General features: G+C 37.5%; 1 pseudogene; it reads left to right on the top strand.

Annotated features, from left to right (window-relative positions):
• Positions 1-687: 687 nt before the first annotated feature.
• LOC150056847 (chromobox protein homolog 3 pseudogene) lies at positions 688-1203 on the top strand (annotated as a pseudogene).
• Positions 1204-8941: the final 7738 nt, after the last annotated feature.

Raw genomic sequence — 8941 nt, forward strand, 5'->3', positions numbered from 1 at the left:
CATTTCACTTTTATCATGCATAAAATAGATCTCATAACACTGTGTTTCTCTTACAGGAATCATGTTTCCCTCATAGGATCTGTGATCAAATTTCCCACTTAGCTTCGGGAAAAAGCTTACCACTGGCTGCTAGATATTTTAGTATTTATGCTTGTATATTGATAGTTTCTTTTCATTTATTTTTATCTTATTTGGCTTCATAATTTGATAAAATTTAAGTCATATCAATTTTAAGATATTTTCATGACTGTGTATAAAATAAAGGTCCAAGGTTCCTCTGTTACCGAATTTTGAAATGTAATCAATAGAATGAGTTATTAACCACAAGTAGAGGTGAAGGTCTTTAAAAAGTAAGGAAATATGAAGTATTCCTTAAGTTTTGTGAAATAGAAATCTAGAAAATGTTCAAAATGTTACCTGTAGGACAAGTGGAATGGAGCACACTTAGTTGTGTTCATATTGGAAGATGACCTATGTATGCCTACAAATCCATACAAAGAATGGGATTTTTGCAATACAGAGTAGCCAAATTCTATACAAAAGAAAATGAAAAAAAAAATGACAAAAGGTGTTAAGAGCCTCCCCTCGGATGTGACTGGAGCTGGGAGCCCTCGGGCCGAAGACCCGCAGCTGCTGCATGATCGCGACCGGGAGCATCTGAGTAATAGCTCAAGCCTACAATTTAAAATGGCCTCTGACAAAACTACATTGCAAAAAATAGGAAAGAAGCAGAACGGAAAGAGTAAAAAAGTTGAAGAAGCAGAGCCTGAAGAATTTGTTGTGGAAAAAGCGCTGGACCAGCGTGTAGTGAATGGGAAGGTAGAATATTTCCTGAAGTGGAAGGGATTTACAGATGCTGATAATACTTGGGAACCTGAAGAAAATTTAGATTGTCCAGAATTAATTGAAGCATTTCTTAATTCTCAAAAAGCTGGTAAAGAAAAGGATGGTACAAAAAGAAAATCTTCATCAGACAGTGAATCTGATGACTGTAAATCAAAGAAAAAAAGAGATACTGCTGACAAACCAAGGGGCTTTGCTAGAGGCCTAGATCCTGAACGAATAATTGGTGCCACAGACAGCAGTGGAGAATTGATGTTTCTCATGAAATGGAAAGGTTCAGTTGAAGCTGACTTGGTGCTGGCAAAAGAGGCAAATATGAAGTGTCCTCAGATTGTAATTGCTATTTATACATATATCTAAAATTTGAGTCTTAGTTTTTGAATTAATGGTGTGAAACAACTACATTCTAATGAAAATCAAGTTTGATATGTTGGTTTTGAAAGTAGTATTGGGAGTTGTTGAGTTTGTTTTTTTTTTCCCCCTCAATAGCACTGGTTACTTTGAACAAATATAATTAAGGCTTTCTGTAGTTGCTTCCTTTACCAGAAAAGAATATTTAATACCATGGTGTATTTCCTCTGTATTCAGGAACCAATTTTTTTTTTAATAAGGCAGCTTTTTCTGGCCATTACTTAATCAGAACAACTTGTCTTTAACTGCTATGTTGAAGGACCATCCTGAATTTTTTTGTGTGTTTGTGTGTGTGTGTGTACAAAATACTTACATAGGTAGTTTTTTTGTTTCGGAGATTTTGCTTGTCTAGAGGTGTTGGGCATCAGACCCAGAGCCTTGCATATGTAGGCAAATGATGTATCACTGTGTTATATCCCTGGCCCTTGTTTTATTTTGCTGTTGTTTAGACAGGGTCACTAGGCAGCTCAGGCTGGCCTTGAACTTACTAGCCAGGCTAGTCTCAGCTTTAGGTCCTCCTGCCTCTGCCATAGATAGCAAATGCAATACGTTTGCAAAATGTCTTGAAAGGAAAAGTGTCTTATCAACAGCTTCCCTCACCTAGATGAGACAACTAAGACAAATTTTGATTTCCTTTCATTAAAAGTTTGTGTGATGAGCATTCCTTTACAGAGTATTAGAATTTGTATACTAAAAGCTCATTGATCATGCTGGCCTAAATGAGTGGACAAAATTTTATAATTGTTGACCTGCATGCTTTTTCTTTACCCTAACTCATTCCTAACATGTAGGCTCAATTTTTTTCAGTATTGCGTTACTGGTTCTACAAAAGCCAGAAAAACAACTTTGTAGTAATCAGAATGTTACCCAACATTGTTTACTTTATTGTAAATAATGGTGAACAGTGGTCAATAAATAGTTTTATATTCCTTAAAAAAAGTGTTAAAAATAAATGACATTTCCCGAAGTAACAGAGAATAGACTGGCATAGGTAATAATAACAGGTGAGTATGAATATGCTAGTGTGGGAATGGGATTTGGAAAGATTTTAGCCTTGTTTGGCTAGAACTAACTAGTTTCTCCTTTCAAATGGTGCCAGTGCAAGAAGTTTTTCCTTTCTTGTTAGTGGTGGGATTTGAACTCAGGGACTGGGCATTGTCCTTAAGCTCTTCAGCTCAAGGCTAGCACCCTATTCCTTGAGCCACAGCACCACTTCTGGTTTTCTGGTGGTTAATTGGAGATGAGAGTCTCATGGACTTTAGTGCCTGATCTGGTTTTGGACTGCGTTCCTCAGATCTTAGCCTCCTAAGTAACTTGGATTACAGGTGTGAGCCACTGGCGCCCAGATCAAGTGGTTCTTACGGCCATCACTTTAATCTTGGCTCTCTATGAAGATATCAGTTTTGATGTTCTACTTCCTACATGATCTGTACTGAGAGTTTTAAGTAGTATTTCCCTTAACCCCCAAGACTTTTGGAAATCCACAATGCTACAGGCAAAATAAAGAAGAAGAAAAAAACTCACCTTGTATGGAAAGCACAGCTCAAAGAACCATTACACCTGAATATTACTTCTCTGTGTCCCCATTTGTAGGCAACATTAACAATTGAGCCCTCTGAACATCATCCTGACTTGTGCTCAGATGATATCCTGTGTCCTCCTGCCCTGTTCTGGCCCCATTCCTCACCTCTAACTCTACTCCTGAGTTTGTCTAGCTCCTGACCTTTTCTATTTCATCTCCTACTCTGGCCCCTGAAATGTATTCCTTATTGCTGATGACAGATTTAGTTTCTTAGTATGAACTTCTGTAGTCTGGTCTCAGATTTGATTTTATACTAATCTTTGTCTATATTCAGTTCTGTGCACACATATATCTGGAAACTACCTTCCAGATCAAATCTGCTAGTGGGAGCTCACCCAGCCCCAATGCTCCATTAAACACTTCACCATCTTAAAAGCTTAATAAACAAATCCCCTCTGTCCCTAATGTAATCTTTGGCATTCAACATCATATTCCCTAAATACTCTAGTCTTCTGTAAGTGATCTTCTAATCTGATAATACAATGCTCCAACTGTAATGTCGGTTCCTCAGCTAGTGGAATTTCTCCTAAGGGTTAAATATGTATTTTAATTTGATCTTCTCTGGATTTTGTCATGAAGTATTACATTTTCTATTAAGTAACTAGCACAAGTAATTTGGTAATGCTGTACACTGGGCCTTTGGGGGTTATTAGATCTTTCTAGATGGAGAAGCACCACTATGTACATAGTGAGTCATTTATCTCACCTGTTTTTAACCATCTGCCCTGTTAGAATATCTTCCAGGCTGGAAAGATGAAGAGGAGAAACATTATTTAAATAGTTGCTGCATTCTTGAAAGGTAGGGAATCTTTAGATTGATAAAAAAGAATTCACTCCCTTGGAATGACTATGTCATTAGCAGATCAATTAGTAATAATAATATCCAAAAATTGCTGTGAGAAAACAGACTGAAAACATTTAAATAAGCTATGCAAGTCACCTAAATCCAATAAGTAAAATAAAATAGCAAGTAAGATGATGATAACTGTTCTGCATTTGTCATTTAAGGTTTTACTATATTAAATTATTTGTCAACTTTCTATACATGTTTACTTCTCCCCATTAGAAGATGGAAATGGAGGAACAGAGAGGGTAAGTAGCTTGCCCAGAGCCCATGAGTAGATAAATAAGGTAGGCTGAAATTCAGGAAGATACATGGTTTTCCTTCTAGCTGCCTAAATGAAGTACACACACTTGCTTTCACCTCCTGCTTCTTTTAGCAAGTGGGAAACCTAATAACAGTCCGTGTATTTACATTTACCCTTTGGGCATGCCCCACAGTGAACTGGGAAAAGAAACGTGCTTTGCTGATAACTCAGATAAAACATAAAGAAAAACAGAAGGTGAAGAATGACTGCAAACACTTTTCCCCCCAAGAAATGCCAGTTGGCTGCTATAAGTACAGGTTAACTCCTCAGTCTCGTGGAAAGATAAACACACAGGCTTCGAATGAATCTATTTGTTTGGGGTAGCAATGATTTTTGACATTCAGAAAACTTGCAATGCATACAGAAACATAAAGAGCTTCTCCTTGTACTTCTCACTGGTGATAAAATGTTCCATAAATAAACATTTCACTTTGATTCCTCCTCAGTAATATTATCTTCACTGCTGTGATAGCTTTTCTGGTACTTAGGGCAACCTGTCCTAACCTCTGTTGGAAGAAAATGAAAAATAATCCCTATATGCAAGATAAGGCAAATCTTACAGTGGTGTTTGCAAACATCAAATAGCAGTGGGCTAAAGAAGTGAGATATAAAGGTATCAATTAATTTTGTTGTAACTGTATGCAACTGTGAACGACTGCTTAATTAAAGAGGCAAACAGAAATCTCTCACAATAATACCTCACATTACTTGCACTTATGTGGCTGTCAATTAGCTGGAGTGGATAAACACAATTGGAAGCCTGCCATGTGGACTTCTGGTTAAAAGAGAGAGAGAGAGAGAGAGAGAGAGAGAGAGAGAGAGAGAGAGAGAGAGAGAGAGAGAGAGAGAGAGAGAGAGAGAGAGGAAGGAAAAAAAAGAACATGGAAAGATATAACCAGCAGGTAGGTGAATAGAGAGAGGAGAAGCCAGAAATAAATACGGGCCATTCTCTATGGGATAAATATCCATTTCAATAACAAAATGAAAGTAGATGTTTTACACGGGAAAAGACTGAACTCCCTCCATCATGGGAACAAAGAAAATGAAGCTTTTATACACAAATACACATCAAAAGGGGAAGGAGCTGAAGCATCTGTGCTGCTTGTGAAGACAAGCTTAGCACTGGTGTTTTATTTCTATATAAAAGCCAAGTGAATCCCTAAGCTACTTGTCTCCCAAGATAATAATATTCTACTTCAAGGTCTGTCCCTACAGTTTCATTCTGTCCACAATTCTTTAGTCTTTCAAAAAAAAGAGAGAAAAAATCGTTGGCAAGGTGGTGAGAAAGAGAAGCTTAAAACTTTTGAGAAGAGAAATGTCAAGGTTCCTTCTAGAAAGAAAAAAAAGAGAGAGAGAGAAAGAGATGGATGGTACAAGTTGGAAATTTCCAGTTGTCAGCTCTGCTTGCCAGTGATTTATTTTGCTAATTGAAGGAAAAGGACTATGGAGTTATGAGATTGAAAATTGAACAGGCAACATTTGAATTATGATGAAATTATTGCCCGCCACTAAAAGCCTCCTTCAACTTTTGTCATCAGAGAGGGCAGTGAAACCCCAGCTGCTTTTATCTGGGTGCTCTTGAAGAAAGTTTAAATGATTTCTTGAGAAGCAGACAACACATTTTCTACATTGCCAGAGAACAATCACCACAACATTGTGAACACACAAAGGCCTGCCGTTCCTTGAAGGCTGAGATTCCTTCTTAATCTTCATTTCCCTGGCATCTAATATAGTGCTTGATACTCCTTAACAATAAACTTTACTGAAAAATATGATTTTTAAAAATCTCTTGTCCCGTGCTACGAGTTCTTAAGACTATAAAATTTAAGTTTTGGAATGGAAACTTAAAATTTTCAACTGGAAGAGAGCCAGCATCTCTTAACATTTTTGGTCGCTGCTACATCACTGCTTTTCCTGAAGCATTAATCTACAGGAGAGAACAGTTGAAAAGTCAAGGGTACTCAATGTAGTACGTGTGTCTATATCCCAATTACCCACATGACTATACACTTTTCTCAACTGATAGCTAATATATATATATATTGCCAGTTCTGAGGCTTGAACTCAGGGCATGAGCACTGTCCCTGGGCTTTCTTAAGGCTAGAGCTCTACCACTGGAGCCACAATACCATTTCTGGCTTTTTCTATGTATGTGGTACCAAGAAATTGAACCCGGGTCTTCATGCATACTAGGTAAATACTCTACCACTAGGCCAAACTCCCAGCTCAGCTAACATATATTTTAAGACAAATATGAAGGAATCTCTCAGCCGAGCACCAGTGGCTCATGCCTATAATCCTAGCTACTCAGGAGGCTAAGCTCTGAGGATTATGGTCCAAAGCCAGACAGAAAACCAGAAGTGGTGCTGTGGCTCTAGTGATGGAGTGTAAGCCTTGAGCTAAAAAGCACAGGAACAGAGCCCAGGCGCAGAGTTCAAGCCTCACTACTGACAAAAAATAAAAACAGAAATCTCTCCAAGTAATATCTAAAATTAATGTCATTATGTATCTGTGTCAATATTCTATCAATATTGTTTTTTGTGTGTTTTTGCCAGTCCTGGTGCTTGAACTCAGGGCCTGGACATAGTCCTTGAACTTTCTCAAGGGTAGTACTATACTACTTGGGCTACAGTTCCACTTGTCTGTATATGTAGAACCCAGGAATCTAACCCTGGGCTCATGCATGGTAGGCAAGGACTATACCACTAGGCCTCATTCTTGAGCCCTATTACCTGTCTTTTTAAGTAAAGTTTTGTTGGAACATAGCTGACTAATTCATGCATGTGTTATGTATGGGTGATCTTGTACTACAAGGGAAGAGTTTTGTGTAGGCATATCAAAACCTGTAAAACCTGATGGAATTAACTATCAGACCTTTTGCAGAAAAAACATCTATGAGCTATGAAAATGTGGTTTCATTGGTAATTTCTTGCATAAAAAGTAACACAAGTTAGTTTGGTTTTATTCGCATTTCCATAATTGAAGTAGCAACTACCCTCCTGTTGGGAGGTTACTTGGTAAAGCTCTGAGTGAGGCCCTGGTGGCTCATGTCTGCAATTCTAGCCACTCAGGAGGATGAGATATAAGGATTGTGGTTTGAAGCCCTCCTGGGAAGGAAAGTCCATGAGACTCCTCTCTCCTACTAAAATCACACACACACACACACACACACACACACACACACACACACACACACTCACACAGCTGGAAGTGAGCTGTGTGTGGCTCAAGTAGTTGAGTATCAATCTTGAGCAGAAAAACTAAAGGACAATGCCTAGGCCCTGAGTTCAAATCCTGATACCAGCCCCCACCATCCCTCTCAAAAAAAATTGTTGATTGAGATGACTGCTAAAGTTTCTTCCAGCTATAAAGTTATATGATGTTGTTGAGGTTATTTTGTGCAAAGTTAGTAATAAACCAGGATGTTATCAAATGATATACTAATACTTAAATAAAAATACTATAGCAGTCTGGCTTATTTCTTCGGAGAGTGGGAGGCATCTTGTTTAAGCTAGCAAGAACTTACGCAGAGTGCCAAAATATGTCCCCTCTCAGGCTTATAGAGGCTGCTTCTCTCTCACTTATGTCCCTGTGACTCCAATTGATCCTTAAATATACTGTTAAGCACATATTTTAAGCATGACAAGATGATCAATAAATCTCATAAATATTGATGTCTTGGGAAGGAAATGCATCTTCTGCTTGAGATCAGTCAGCATGTGGAGTGTAGCTCTCACCCAGTCATTCTTCATAAGTCCTATAGAAAGTCATTGTCACATTATTTTTGCTTTCTTGCTATGTCATTATAGAGTGTGTCAAGGATGCCTGTCAGGCACTTGTACCAACAATGTTTTGAAACCATGATATCATTTTGACACTAATTTCCATTTTTCCATTATTCCATAAGAAGCCCCTCACATATCCTGTTTTATGGCAAGCATTTTATGAAAAGCTCAGACATCAACTGTGAACATTGCCTCTATGAAAAAAAATACAGATAAAAAGACAGGTAGATTGTTAATTGATGTGATAAAGACTAATTTTTGTCTACCATGGTAATGTGATCTACAGAGTTTAAACTGATAACTCTGTCCCTAATGATACCCCCATTTTTCAATTCCTTAATAGCCACACGCCTTGTGGAAGGAAATCCTTGGCCTTACCAAGCACTTTCATTTGCAGGGATAACTTCAGTGTGAGTGAGATAAAACAGTGAGAGCCAGCTATTTTTCTGAGTACTTTATACTGTCACCATCCCATGCAAGTCTGTCACACTTATAGTAAGTGGTTTTAGTAAAACCCCCTTCAGTTTATTGATGCCTCTTCCATTCTTCATTGTACGTTTGAACCTGGCTCCAATGAAATACACCATATATATATATATATATATATATAATATAAAATGTCCTATACTCTGTAGGAAACTCAAGAGAAAGACAGCCATGCATGTCCTTGGAAATTGGAAAGGTTACAGGCTTTCCTGCTTTTTGAGAAAGTATTTTCCACCTTAACTCACTGTAACTAGACAGGTGACAAAATACAATAAATCATAGTTTGGGGAAAAATAAGCCAAACAGCAAAGATGTAGCATAACGATGAATTTCTGTCCTAACAGAATATCCTATTGTATAATAAATAAGCTGAATAAGCATTTCAGTCTTGAGAATTAGTGCTGAGTTAGAACATATATATTTTTGGAGATATTAACTTTAAAATTTAGGCTTTTTTTGAAGCTTAAACAGGATATCATAATAATGTTCATGGTTTCTAGAGCAAGCTATTTTTTCAGTTGGAAATTATCTCCGTTACCAGTTTTGTGATGTATGAGTTACTTTACCTATCCACGTCTTCTTATCACTTTCAAAAACTAAAATTAATTTCTTATCTTAGGATGCCATGAAAATAGTGTTACACTATGACTATTTGTTTAAAACCATACTTGGCACTAAATGCTTAT

The sequence above is a fragment of the Megascapheus bottae genome, chromosome 11 (assembly GCF_031878675.1).
Source record: "Megascapheus bottae isolate mThoBot1 chromosome 11, mThoBot2.hap1, whole genome shotgun sequence".
NCBI classification, from domain to species: Eukaryota; Metazoa; Chordata; class Mammalia; order Rodentia; family Geomyidae; genus Megascapheus; species Megascapheus bottae.